Consider the following 15,216-nt stretch of genomic DNA (forward strand, 5'->3'; position numbering starts at 1 on the left):
TATAAAAATGATGTGCAACCATATAAAGAAGTTGTCCAAATCCAACAGTTGCCTTGAAATAGTAGTTTTCCAGGCTGTGGGCCCCATGCAAAGCCCATTGGAGTCCACAGTCAGAGTCTCATTGACTGCAGTGGGCTGTGGGTCAGGCCATACCGGAACACATTTTAGTATATAACTTTGTTTTAGTGGTAATTTATTTTCAGTGTTTGAAATTTACTCAGTGTGACAGTCTGTAGTCTTATGTTCACCCCTTTTATAAGACTATGACAAATTTTGTACAGACTTGCCTTGTTAGGTATCATTTGAAAACTCATAATTTGCTGATCATTATGTCCTGATAAAATATTTGTGGCAACATTGTATGTAAAATTATACAATTCTACTATATAACATTACTGCGATGTTCCAGTTTAGGAAAAGCAGGCACAAACCAGTTATTCAAAGACAAAAGGCAAACTGATGCCTCAGCCAGGTGTCGACAAAATCAAATGGACTATCACCTGGTTAAGAGGAAAAGAAACTGCTGGAAGTTCTCATCCCCACAGACTTTCTCTCTCTTGAACTGCAGGCTGGAGAACTGAGGGGACACAGCAGTTCATCTATCCAGATTCTACCCTGGGTAATGTCAAAGTCATTAAGAAGGATGAATGAGTATTGTCCTTATTTCTGGGTGGGATTGGGACTGGCATCCTGGCTAAGGTTTATTCATCTTCATTCATTGTGCTTTTTACCCTTTAACCACAGGCAGGTGCTGTCTTAAGGTGAAATTCAGAATTGTGCAGAGGGCACATACAAGGCATATGTGCCATTTAAATTCTACTTAAGTCTGTAATATAGGGCTTTCTTAGTACCTAGTCCTTGTGCATAGAGAGAAAAGAGGGTTAGGACACTAGCCTTGCACTTTAGAGACCTGGATTCAATTCCCTATTCCAGAACAGACTGTCTGTTTGCCCTTTAGCCTTTTTGTCCCTCAGTTCCCCATCTGTAAAAATGTAGGATAATAGTGTTTCCCTACCTGACAAGGGGGTTAGGAGGCTAAAGATTGCTAAAGATTGTGAAGTGCTGTGAGATATACTGATGAAAAGTGCTACATAAGAGTTAGGTATTATTTGTGCAGCCCCATTGGGGTGAATTTTGTCCTTGGAGTGTGTCTTAACTCAAGGAAGCAAACCCTCCTGTGCAGATATTCTCTCTCAAGAACCTTCCTGTTGTCCCAGCCGCTTAGACCCAGAGCATTCCAAGGCTTTAGAACTGTGGTACCTCTGTTGTATACAGAGAGAGAATTAGTTTACAGATGCAGCAGAGAATCCTGTGGCACCTTATAGACTAACAGAAGTTTTGGAGCATGAGTTGTCGTGGGTGAATACCCACTTCGTCTGACGAAGTGGGTATTCACCCACGAAAGCTCATGCTCCAAAATGTCTGTTAGTCTATAAGGTGCCACAGGATTTTCAGCTGCTTTTACAGATCCAGACTAACACGGCTGCCCCTCTGATACTAGTTTACAGATGACAGCTTCATTTAGACATTTTCGGGAATTCTCTTTGTTGTCATAAGTCTCTGAAACAGCAGTGAACAGTGATATGGTGACTTCTTGAAATGATGATGACTTCTGTGAAATGATAACTTGATGACTGATTTGATCAAAATCTGGCATGGCAGCATACCTGGCTCATGGGTTAGATACAATAGCTGTTTCTTATGTAAAAGCAGATCAGTTGCTCCACTTCTAAAGAGGATGTTTATCTTTTACAACAGGAGGGCTTTTCAATCCCCTTCTCCCCCAAATAACTCAGCTTTCAGACAGTACAGGCAAAACCCAGCCGAGCTGGGAGGTGGGGAAGAGTTAATTTTCCCAGTAACAGGAATTTTGATGGCTGTAGAACTGCAGCAGCTGATTTTTATCTGTTTGTCCTTTCCTCTGAAGGAGGCCAAAAAAAGAGAAGAAAAGCCAGTTTATACCTCAGAAGAGGCTTACTAAATGAAATATTCCACCTGATGACAGTCCCATCTTCCAAGGGAGACATGTTTCTGCTATAAATATGCAACAGCTTTTAGAGTTGCAATTACCTTGCTGGGTTGAAGAAGGAAAAATATAATGCTAATATGGGCATTTTGTTGTTGAGTTATTTGCATGGGCGGCCCAGGTCCTGAGCTGAAAGACAGAAGGGACAGCTGTAATGAAACGTGAGATAGAAAACAGAAATGAAAGCGAAAAATGGTTAGTTCTCAGTGACAGTCACAATGTGTTTTTGTTATAGTCTCTGGGGAAGAAGAAGCTTAATAACATTCTCTTATTATGCTTTGAAATTTTATTTTACTCAACTAATTCCTCTCCTGCTTTCCTGATGTGAGGGGGAAAGGACAGTAGTTCATCAAAAAAAAAAGTAATTGAGATGAATTACATCGGCAGGGAGCTTCTGCTGAAGCTAAATTCAAATAGTGGACAAAATTCATATTCTTCTTATTTTCTTATTGAGGGTGTATGTGTGAGGGGGAATAGCAGAAAATAAAGGCTTGCTCTGTTCCAAAGAGATGCATTTTCATGCTGGGGTAAACATCTTGAATAATAAATCCATTTAATTTACGCTTGATTTTCTTGCGAGGGCTATAAAGAAGTGATGGTATGACAACCCAGGTGCTTGGCTGGCTGGTTCTTGCTCACATGCTCATGGCCTGTTTGCCCTAAGAAAGGAATTCTCCCCCAGGACAGATTGGCAGTGACTCAAGGGTTTTCCACCTTCCTCTGCAGCATGTGGGTGTGGGTCTCTTGCCAAGATTTTCTGGGTATCTCTCACTTAATCATTTCCCTGCTATTGTGAGGGCCTTGAGCATTGGTGCGTCTTGGTCCCCCCTATTCTCTGCTAGGGTTGCCAGGTGTCCAATTTTCGACTGGAATGCCCAGTTGAAAAGGGACCTCGGTGGCTCTGGTTGGCACTGCCAACTGGGCCATTAAAAATCCAGTCGGCGGCGCAGCGGGGGCCCGGGGCTAAGGCAGGCTGCCTGCCTGTCCTAGCTCCGCATGGTTCCCCAAAGTGGCCGCCTGCGAGTGCGAGGGCAGTGCGCAGTACCTCTCTGGCCGCCCGTGCCCCTGGGGGCCGCAGGGACCTGGTGGCCACTTCCTGGGAGCCTGGTAAGCACTCCCAACCTGGAATCCCCTCTCGCACCCAAACTTCCTCCTGGATCACACACCCCCATACACACCCCAAACTCCTGCCTCAGCTCTGAGCCCCTTCCTGCACCCCAAACTCCTCATCCCTGGCCCCACACCAGAGCCCACATCCCCTGCCAGAGCTCTCACCCCATCCCGCACCGCAACCCCCTGCCCCAGCTTGGAACCCCCTCCTGCACTCCAAACCCTGCCTCCCTGGCCCCACCCAGAGCCCACACCTGCAGCCAGAGCCCTGATCCCCCTCCCGCACCCCAACCCCCTGCCCCAGCCTGGTGAAAGTGAGTGAGTGAGGGGGAATGGAATCAGCAGGGGGCGGGGCCCCGGAGAAGGGGTGAGGCAGGGGCAGGGCAGGAGGTGGGAAAGGAGTGTTCAGTTTTGTGCGATTAGAAAGTTGGCAGCCCTATTCTCTGCCTGTGGCACATATTAATCTAGTCTCCTGTGGGCTGTGATACTTTGGTCTCATTTTGGTTGTTGGGTTTAGTGAGCGGGTGCTGGCTGGTGTGATGGCCTGTGATATACAGGAGGTCACACTAGATGATCTGGTGGTGCCTTCTGGCCTTATACTCTATGACATTAAGAATTGGGAAGTATAAGTTGAGTGTCAAGAAAACGAAAAACCCATTAGACTAAGAATAGTCTTTCCAGGGAAGTGACAGAAGTCCCCTTGCCTGAAACATTTAAAACCAGGCTAGACAAAGCACTAGAGAATAGACTGCAGAGGGCACTCCTGAAGTGGCAGGAGGAAGGACTCAATGACCTAGTAGGTATAATTGGGCCCTAAAGACAGTATAAGCAGTCGAGGGACGAGCACCCCAGTGTGAGAGTGATCATCTGATGGTGTAGAGCTGACACAGGGGTTCTTACATCATTCTCTCTCCCTATTGCAGGTGTAGCCATGGAAAAGGGGCATGGCTGGAGGAGAGCAGGTGTGGCCAGGAAGCCCCTAGGCTACTCTGATACTCAGCTGTTTTTTTGGCCCCCTCAGGCTACTGTAGCACAGCACAGGGGAACTGAACTGTGTAGACCTGCACCAGGATCAAGGGGAAGAAAAGACGGGCTTTTTAAAACCAGTTTAGCACATCCCAGAGTCTGGCCCTTGCTGGCCCGATCTTCAGCAACAATAGCTCTGACTGAAGTCGGTGGTTGCTGCCTGCTTTGAAAATCAGGCCATATGGCTGTAAGGTTTCTGATTTGTGTCAAGTATCAGGGAGTAGCCGTGTTCGTCTGTATCCACAAAAACAACAAGGAGTCTGGTAACACCTTGAAGACTAACAGATTTATTTGGGCATAAGCTTTCGTGGGTAAAAAAACTCACTTCAAATATATCTGTTAGTCTTTAAGTGCCACCGGACTCTTTATTGTTTCTGATTTGTGTGTTACACTACCTCCTTTGGACCTCATTTTCTCTTCTTTTCTGTGGCTTCTTTTATAGTCACCTGGGGTCTCCAAGTTCCCCCTCATCTCACATTTTAACAACTTTTTCCCTTTTCCACTTCACTATGATATAACTGTGATTTTCTTTCCATCTGAGGGGAGTTCCTTGGGACTCTGTTAGCTAAGGACAGTCACAGCTAGTGTTGCCAGCGTCTGGTTTTCGAACAGAACACCTGGTTGAAAAGGGACCCTGCTGGTGCTGGTCAACACAACTGACCGGACCGCTAACAATCCGGTTGGCCACAGCACCAGTGGGCCAGGCAGGCTCCATGCCCAGCTCTGCGTGGCTCCCAGGAAGCAGCCAGCATGGCCCTCCAGCTCCTAGGTGTAGGGGCTGCCAGGAGGACTCCGCCCGCTGCCCCTGTCTGCAGGCATCTCCCCAAGCGCTGGCTCTGCAGCTCCCATTGGCTGGGAACCACGGCCAATGGGAGCTGCAAGGGGGGGTGCCTGCAGACGGGGGCAGCATGCGAAGCACCCTGGCCATCCCTCTGCCTAGGAGCCAGAGAGACATGACACTGTTTACTGTGACCCACTTGAGGTCAGCGCAGCCCGTAGCCTGCACCCCAATCGCCCTCCCATGCCCAACCCCCTGCCCTAGCTCAGAACCCCCTCCCGCACCCAAATTCCTTCCCAGAGCCTGCACCCCACACCTGTTCTGCACACCAACCTCCTGCCCCAGCTATAAGCCCCCTTTCTGCGCCCAAACTCCCTCCCGGAGCCCGTACCCCACATACCTTCCCGCACCCTAACCCCCAGCTCAGAGCCCCCTTCCACACTCTGAACTCCACGGCCTCACCCCCGAGACCCCTCCTGTACCCCAAACCACTCATTCCTGGCCCCAGACCAGAGTCTGCACCCCCAGCCAGAACTCTCAGCCCTCCCATACCCCAATCCTGTGCCCCAGCCTGGTGAAAATGAGCATGTGAGCAAGGGTGGGGGAGAGCAAGTGATGGAGGGAGTAGAGATGGAGTAAATGAGGGTGGGGCCTCAGAGAAGGGGTGGGGAGGGGAGGGGCTTGAGAGGAGGGGTGGAGCAAGTGTGTTCAGTTTTCTGCAGTTAGAAAGTTGGCAATCCTAGTCACTGCTCAGAAACATAAGACACTCCCTACTCCCAGAGACTAAAGGCCTGATTCTGTGTTTCTGTGGCACATGCAAGAAAGGGAGGGGTGGGGCAAAGGTGACATTAAACCTTTGTGCTCTGGGAATTTTAGGCTGTGCAAGGCCTGCCTAGCCCTTAGCATAAGTTTAAGCCGCTTCAGGGCTGCTCTGGCTTGTTTTCAGTCCCCCCTATGGTCTGTATAGCATGGCTGCAGTGTAAAATATTGACCTTGCCTCCTCTCACCCCTGGCACATCCTTACAACACGGGCTGCAGGGGGAATCTTTGTAGGTACAAGCTGCTCAAGGTAATCTGCTGCTCTAGGCAAAACTTCAGTATGCTGCCCTCCTCCTATCCTCTTGTCTGCATGGCGCCGCAGACTGGTCTTCGAGGGTGTGAACTGCAGAGTGCTCTAATGTGTAGCGCTCTAACTGCCCCATGCAGACCCTGCCGGCATGAGCTAAAAGGGACCTAGTGAGCGCTAATATAGAGTTTGAAACACGGCTACATCAGTGGGAACTGTTAGTTTGTGCCAGTGGGAGCTGTTACACTCAGCACAATAGTTTATAGTGCCCCCTTAATTCACACCCCTATAGACTGGTCTGCAGTGCTATGTAGACAAGTCCCAAAAGCTGCCTCTCCCAGAAATCTGCCAACCTAGGCAGCTGCCTAGTTTGTCTATAGCTAGAGTACCTGCTATGTGTGGGGCTGTTGTGGCACCCCTCAGTGATTTCTCTCCTTTTCTGTCATCCCAGTGGTATTAAGGTGCCAGAGTGCAACCTCTAGGAATGCAGCGCTCTCTAGCCCTTGCTGTCCCAAATCTATGTTTCGGTCGCCTGACAGTGCCAGTGTAAAAGTGTGAATGCTGGGAACTCATCTTGACTATGTATTGACTCCCATCTAAGCAATGGGAAAGCCCCAATGCCACTGATACCCCTGAGCTTGCTCCAAGTGAAGACTCTAGCAGAATGACCTTTACTGGGAACAAACTCAGATCTTGAATGAAAAGTGAGAGCTCCTGGCTTGGTTGCTTTTTCAAATCTTAAGGGTTGGGTTTAAATATTTGGTTGTGGCTGCTTCCGAAAGAAAGAAAGAAACCACAGGTAAGATGTCCCCTGTCTTTCCCACCTCCAGTCTGTGTGCGGGAAGCTGTATCCAAGCTGCTAACACTACCAGTTCATCAGTATAAGCCCAGACACCTGATGGTTTCATCACCAAGGAGCAATTACACTTGCATACTTTTTTTCTCTAACTCATTGATCAGCCACTCAGGGACAATCCCACTTAGTTCTAATTTAGTTGTAAGCCTTTAGCATTAGCCTTTTCACCCCAGGCAGAGATTTTGTCAGTGTTGTGGTCAGAGATGTCGGTGAAAAGGGGAGTGCAGTGTGGTGAGGAGAAGCCTTTTTTCTCCCCTCACTTCTTCACTGCGATATAAATCATGCCGGTTTCAATCAGACCAATATGCATCCTATATCACTCCTACCCTGCCTGATGCCTAAATGGTAGATAAAATGATACCTGTGCATATGGCTGGGTGCTGCTTTAAGTTTCTAGTAGAAATGGCTCCTAACCTGCATCCCAATAACCAGGGGCTCTGTTCTTGCCAGGTATCACAAGCTAAGGTGGTTTGGGTCTGACCAATGAACCTTCAAAGAGAAGGTTAAGTGGTGACTTGATCACAATCTATAAGTACCTATGCTGGGAACAGAAATATGACCAGAGAAAGCTCAGTAGTCTAGCCGACAAAGGTATAACAAGACCCAATGGCTGAAAGCTGAAGCTAGCCAAGTTCAGACTAGAAATAAGGTGCAAATTTTTAGCAGTAAGGGTCATTGATCATTGGAACAACTTTTCAAGGGATGTGGTGGATCCTCCATCACTGAACATTTTAAAATCAGGATCTGATGGGTTTCTAAAAGATCTGCTCTAGCTCAAACAGGAATTAGTTCAGGGAAGCCCCATGGCCTATGTTATGCAAGAAGTCAGACTAGCTAATCACCACAATCCTTCCTGACTTCATAATTTATGAATCTATAAACAGGATATTTTCTAGGAAAACTGAATTTTTGTGGAGAGTGGTGGCCATGGTTCAGTAGATGTCACTGCTCCATCTGAGTCAGCACTTACTCATTGGTGTTAGGGGTCACTGTACTCTTACAAGTACAATCTTTCGGATTACACATAAAACTGAGGTCTTGGTTCCAGGCAGTCATTAAAGGTCCCATGTCACTTTTCTTATGAATAAGGATGTTCATGCCAGTCAAATTCCAGCTTGGGGAATTACATTCTGTATGCCTAAATTCCCTGCAGTTTCAACTGGATATGTTCTTTTTCATTTCTTGTCTGCCAAATGGTATTGCTGTGCCTTGCTAAAACAGCTGCTGTGTTTCACTGCAGAGGTTGCTATATTTCACTTGTGGGGAAATAATCACTTTATGAAGTGTCTATATATATATATGTATGTATAATATAATGCGTAACATGCTTTGCAATCATTTAGGAGGCAGAATACTACAAATGTAAGGTTATGATGATCACCTCTGCCCTATAAACAAAAATAATTGGAATGCTCTGTTTTAAAAGCATTTGGAATGTAGTATAAGTGGCCAGGGCTTTCGATACTTATGTTGGAGGTAAGTGGGAAATATTGAAATATCCAGGCTGTCGAGAATAATATTTGTGAGCAGCTTGGAAAGATGATTTCATTGTTGCCACTATTTCAGATGCTGTAGGGAAATGTATAGATATTGTGTGCAAAGCTTTCCTGCTGTGTCTGGAAATACTAGCAATATGATACTACACACTTATTGGCTGACAAATTTCTAAACTATTTTAGTGAGTAAATGGCTTTCTGGCTATTTTACAAGTTTCTTTTGCCTGAATTTGTTAGATTAGCCAGGTAAACGTTGGTATTTGTGATGGCAAGAACTGGACATAGTATTTCCTGACCCGTAGCTCTGTCCAAACCCATTATTCCTGTCCTGCCACACCCAGTGCGCTCTCCCAGTGCGCTTTAGTCCTTCTCTGCTTTGCCTGTCCTGTGTGTCTCTGAGGTCCAGACTGTCAATTTTGCAAGACTACCTGATGGTTTTGAGAGGTTGTTCCTTCTCTCAACTAGAATGAAACCACCAAGCTCATCACTGGTAATCTAAGGTCACAAAGCCTCCCTGAACTGAACTGAATGCAAAGTGCACAAACTCACTGCCTACAGGGCACTTCCTGCTCCTCCACTAAGCTGCCCCTCTCACTGCTGCATCACTGAATTTTCTTTGTGAGTCTTTATTTTCAGGTCCTCACTTTAAAAAGTGAGAAGCCTGAAGAGCTGTTTATCCAGCTCTGAAGGGATTAGGAAGGCCGTGCATTCTGCACCTGTTGGCTAGCTCCATTGGCTCATTTCAGAGCTGGCCAGCCTGCTTTCCTGCTTTTCAGAGCTGGACAGCCTGGACTTTTTAATTTTTGTTGAACTTGTGAGTATGAAGTGAAGGTCAGTCTAAGTTCTTCCATGAAAAGCATTTCCATAATCCCCTTTACCAGCATATTATTGCAAGCTGATGGGCACATTAGCGTGCAGATGTGCTCCTAGATACAGGACTGTGAACATCTTCCTTTTCCATCTGTATTGACATGAGTGGTCCCCTCATCTTTCCATACTGGTCTCTCACACTCCCTTGTCTCCATCTCACTCGGTTGGCTGTGATATAAAGGTACTTTGGACTATAGTCTGTAGCAGAGATGATACAGACCAATACTGGATTTTATAAGGGGCAGTGACTGGAATTCCTATTCGCGGTTGGTAAAGTCTAGTCTATTTAATTTCTCCTCTCATTTCAGGAATACAAAAATTTCAGGTTTCATGCAGTGACTTTTGGGTGCCACAGTGTTGCAGAATGGCGAGTACATTTTAGAAGGCTTGTGGGGTGGAGAGAAAACAAATATCCCATTTAAAACAATTCTGCATTTATACCAGACATGTACCAAGGAGGCTGGAGTCTGCATTTGCTTTTGCAGAACAAAAGCTAATTTGAGGAAGTTTTGCAAAACCAATACCGGGGTTAGCTGAATCTTGGTTCCATTTTATCTAAACCACCAAAGTTGGGAGGGAAATTGAGGTTCCAGCTTGAAAGCTTTTGGCTTTCTCACAGCTCTTGATGGCCAAGCCAGTGTGGCTTTGGTTTTGCAAAACCAAAACAGGAGTGGTTCTCAACCAGGTTCCATTTTATCTAAATGACCACAGAATGGGGATGAAAAGCCAGTGGAACTCCCACCCTGCTCTGAACAGAGGTTATGCACTCTGTATATTCTAAATTTACCCTCTTCTTGGGATTCGGTTTTATTGAGAATAACAAAACTTAGACCTCACCCTAAGCTTTCTCTTCAAGCCTGGCTGTCCCTAGGGTTTTCCCTGCAAAACCTCCTCTGTTGCACCCCTAGTTCCCGCCACTGAGAGAGAGAGAGACATTCCAGCTCCTCTTTTGTCCTGTTGGAGTTAACAAGCAACCCCTTTCTCTGGGTACGTCTACACTGCACGATTATTTCGAATTAGCTTAAACCGATATTACAAAACAGATCTAATAAAATCGGTTTAGCGCGTCCACAGTGGGATCACGAAATCGATTGTTTGCGTCCATGGTCCAAAGCTACCATCGATTTCAGGAGCGGTGCACTGTGGGTAGCTGTTCCTCAGCTATCCCATAGTTCCCACTTCCGGGTTGAGAGCACAGTGCCTGATGGGGCAGAAAACATTGCCCCGGGTGGTGCTGGGTACAGCCTCACCCCTCCCTTTGTGAAGGCAGCAGACAACCCTTTGGCGCCTTTTTCCCGGAGTGCATTGAGCAAACGCCATAGCACAGCAATCATGGACCCTGAGATCACAAACGGTATCCTGACCGTTGTCAACACCTCGCGTACTCTCTGCCAGCAGCATTCAGTACACAGAGGGTGACATTTACAGTACTCAAGGAATTATTTATTTTACTTCTCTTTCACGTGCTGGGGGGGGGGGAAGAGACTGACGAGCTGTTCCGTGAACCACACAAGACACCGTGTATTAAGCTACAGACATTGGGCGCTCAGCCAAGAATGCAAATAGTTTTCAGAGACTGCTGTGGAGACTGGTAGCTGTAGTCCTCATTACCCCCTCCCTCCCTCCATGAGCATCCGTTTGAGTCTCTGGCTTCCCGTTACGGTTGTCACGCACCGCTGTGTATCCTGGAGTTTATTTTTCAAACGCTTTGGCATTTCCTGTTCTTTAACGGAGCTCTGATAAAACAGATTTGTCTCACCATACAGCGATCAGATCTAGTATCTCCCGTAAGGTTCAATGCAGGAGCTACTTTTGCATTTGAACTGCATCGCCACCCGTGCTGATCAGAGCTGGACACGTGAAAGCAGGAAATGTCATTCTAAAGGTCTCGGGGCTTTTCCTGTTTACCGGCACTCCGCATCCGAGTTCGGATTGCGGACCAGAGCGGTCAGTGGTGCACTGTGGGATACCTCTAGGAGGCCAATAATGTCGATTTCCGTCCACACGAACCCTAATCCGAGTTATCACTTTCGAATTTAGCGCTACTCCTCTCGTCTGGGAGGAGTTCCGAAATCGATTTAAGGAGCCGTTTAACTCGATATTAATGACGACGTCGTGTGAACGGGTACAGCGTTAAATCGGTATATCGGCCATTAAACCGATTTAAAGTCGCAGTGTAGACCTGGCCTCTATCACTGAGCAGTAATTACACTGCATCTCTCAGCCTGGGGCAGGCACCTGACATCAGGATAACTCAAAAAAAGGAGCCTGGTATCCATCTCTATGCAGACTATTAAGGGCTGCCATTCTGTTCCAGGGAGGCTCAAGAAAGGATTGTTTATGTATTTATTAATTAAATGTATAAAATATGTCCAGTTATGCATATCACAAGATACACAATAATAATAATAATAAAACACATTATTTGTGTAGAAGAAAATAGAGGGACACTTCCCAGAACACTGCTGATCCGAACAGAGACATGTCTCATCCAAACATCCCCAACCCAAGCCCCTAAAGCCTGAGGAAAGAGAGCGGTCTTGTGCTTTGCTCTAAAGGTTAATCCATGCTTCTGCCTGAGCCGAAGAATAAATGAATTCCAGAACTGAGGGCTCTCTACTTAGAATGCTGTATCTAATGGTCCCTAAGGCAATGGATACACAGAGGTCTTCCAAGGGATACATCAACTCATCTAGATATTTGCCTTGTTTTACAATAGACAACATAAAAAGCACTAGCGAAGTCAGTACAAACTAAAATTTCATACAATGACTTGTTTATACTGCTTTGTATACTATACACTGGAATGGAAGTACAATATTTATATTACAATTGATGTATATTCTAATTATATGGTCAAAATGAGAAAGTAAGGGCTTTTTCAGTAATAGTTTGCTGCGACACTTCTGTTTTTTTATGTCTGATTTTGTAAGCAGGTAGTTTTTAAGTGAAGTGAAACATGGCGGTAGGCAAGACAAATCAGACTCCTGAAAGGGTACAGTAGTCTGGAAAGGTTGAGAGCCACTACTCTAGGTGACTAAGTATAGGGCCTCTGAGATAAAACACCCCAGCCCATCTCAGCTTCCTGGCAGCTCATGGAGAGAGAGCCAGGCCCCAGACCAGTTACTCTGTAGAGTTTGCTCTATAGAACAAAGTCAAAAGCTTGAATTGTACCAAGAAGCAAACAAGAAGACAGCATAGTGGTTAGAAGACAGGTCTAATATGTTCCCAATGGCTAACACTGCTGTTCAGGTGAGCCGGCTCATTCTACAGTGGCTGTAGATTCCAAACATTGCAATAATCCAACGAGACACAAAGGCATGGTTCCCAGATCCGAGAGGAAAGGTTACAGACATCCCTCTGCACATACAGGTGAAAAAAGATTTTTGCCCCCAAAGTCACCATTAAATGGAGGAGCAACCAGAGACCCAAAAGCACTGTACAGTCTGGGCTTTAGCCCATCTGTTATCTATATCCTGTATTTTCTGTATTTCTTTCCCATTGTTCTTTGCTGCTAGGGTTATTTGCATTAAAAAGGATATTTGTTTCTGAACAGTTCATAATTTCCAGCTGCTTATCTCCCTGACCTGAAGTCACAATCCCTGCACATTAGGGGCATCACAATTGGTTAATGTAGAAATGGACAGAATTTCAAGAATGACAGAGGTGGATTAAGACTTCAGGTGTGGAAATAAGCAGCAGGAGCAGAGGAATTTCTAAGCAAAGATCCTGTTTTATGAAAATGGTCATTGTACAAAAGAACAAGAGAAATACAGAAAATAAGAGAAATGCAAATTTGTTTCTACAAAAAAAAAGAATGTTTTCCCAAAGCATCAGCAGCTCTTCAAGTGTGTCAGTGATTCGCCATGATAGCAGGTGTAAAACTTTAAAACAGGCAGTGCCTTCTGAAATATATCTTGCCACAGCTTTCAGATGTATCAGTGTATGTCTCCTTTAAATAGTCAGATGTTTTTGTGGTTCAGGCAGTGGACTGGTACTGAAGTTCAATTCCCAGCTCTGACACAGACTGCCTGTGGGACCTTGGGCAAGTCACTTCATCTCTCTATGCCACAGACCCGCAATTGTAAAATGTTGGATAATAACATTTCTATTCTCCCACCCTTTGTCTTGTCTACTTAGATTTTAAACTCTCTGGGCAGGAATTTTCTCTTTCTGTATGTTTGTACAGTGCCTAGCACAATGGGGCCCCAAACCCTGGGCAGGACACTACCATTACACAAATAAATGTAGGGATTATTGGGTGATAAAGAGAGATTCTGTGCCTGGATCGGGGTGACTAATGCAGCAGCCTCTGGTAATGGTATCATTTCAGTGCAGAGGTACTTATCCTGGCAAAGCTACAGGGCCACCTTTATATTCAGTGGAGTTGCAGAGCCCCAAAATAATTACAGAGTAACATCTTGCCATTATGTTATTACATCTGCATCACTGTGATACAGCGCCATATTCTGAGCCAGTGCCAGGAGACATACACAGATACATTTGACAGCTGGCAAGGTATATTTCACACACATTGCAACGTAACATCAGGATGTAGCATCACAATTGTTTTGTGCATTGGCCTGAGGCAGGGTGAGGATCCACCCTTGTGAATGCCATCTTTGCTGACCGCCAGACCTGGGCAAACACTGTAAACAAAAAACCCCATGCGTCCCTGTTTTGATACTAAGATGCTTCGGCAGTGTCTGCACACCTCTGGTATCCACTTTCCACCGATATCCTAGCGAATGAGTTTCCTGGCAGGAATGATTTCCGATTTTAAGGGGTGTTGAGGAGGAACCACAGAAAGCCAGCATTGACTATGTAGACAATTTTGCATTGGAAACTTGATTGTAAATTACAGTTACCCAGTCAGAGAATAGGACTGTACTGTAGGGTGTCACATCAAATCTAAGCAAGAGCTGACATTTCAAATACCTGCAAGTGTTATTTGCCAAACCTCAGTGGTGAATAATGTCAAACACCACATAATTCGAGGAAAATTGTGATCTGATCAGGACACTTGTGAACAGAAAAGAAGACAACAGTCAAATAAGCTTTGTTAGCGGTTTGCATAGCTCCATTTACAGTAACCCAGGAGCCAGAGCACTAAGTGAATTACTCAGTGAATCACTCAGCCAGAGTTGCATCGTAGTGTAATACCTAGCATCTCTGCTTTTGCTGGAAAACTAGCTTTGGTAAAGCTGTGAGGAATGATCAGGATTTCAAGGTTACATTCCCCATACATTAGACTGAGTCACATTCTTTTCTGATATTCTGTCTCTGATATTACCACAAGAACGAGCAAGTCACGGGATTTCCTGCCTTCTGTTTTCTTCTTTCAAGTTCTATAAGCACAACAAGTCTCTTTCTTGGGTTGCAGCCTGATAAGGTGATATAAAATTCAAGGTCACTGTGCTATTTATTGTACCAGGGCAGGCCCTGAAATGGTTATAAAGAGTTTGTTTTATTTAGCAGCAGAAATCCAAAGCATCCTGTTTCAGCCCTTGGCTGGGATACTTTAGGGAATGTCTGCACTACATTGTAAACAGACTCGGACTTGTGGAGTTGGTGTTTCCAAACCCATGCTCAAGCATTCATATTGCATTGTAAACCTGGGCTTACAGTTGCTAGACCAGGTCTCACAGCTGTGCTAACGCGTCCATACTGCACTACTTAGGCCTTCTGACTTGGATCTGCGGCTTGAGCTGCATCCCCATTGCAAAATGACAGGGCTTGGATCTGAGTCAAAGCGGGACTTAGGCTCTGACCCATGCCCCTAGAAAGGTCCTAGGACCCAGGTTCTGAGTTCTTGCTGATCCAAGTCAGACTGATTTGTATAGACAGAAGGGAGGCGTGGGCTCAGACCTGAGTCAGAGCTTGGCTTAGTATGCAGTGTAGACATACCCCTATATTAGGGTTGCCAACTTCCTGATTGCAGAAAACAGACCACCCTTGCCCCACCCCCCTACCACGTGGCTCTGCCCT

The 15,216-nt window shown here is 45.8% G+C and overlaps 1 protein-coding gene across 2 annotated transcripts in view; it reads left to right on the forward strand.

Annotated features, from left to right (window-relative positions):
• HIPK2 (homeodomain interacting protein kinase 2) overlaps positions 1–15,216 on the forward strand; it is a 195,432-nt gene that overhangs the window by 67,744 nt on the left and 112,472 nt on the right. The window lies entirely within an intron of this gene.

Source organism: Chelonoidis abingdonii, chromosome 1, assembly GCF_003597395.2.
Source record: "Chelonoidis abingdonii isolate Lonesome George chromosome 1, CheloAbing_2.0, whole genome shotgun sequence".
Lineage (NCBI taxonomy): Eukaryota > Metazoa > Chordata > Testudines > Testudinidae > Chelonoidis > Chelonoidis abingdonii.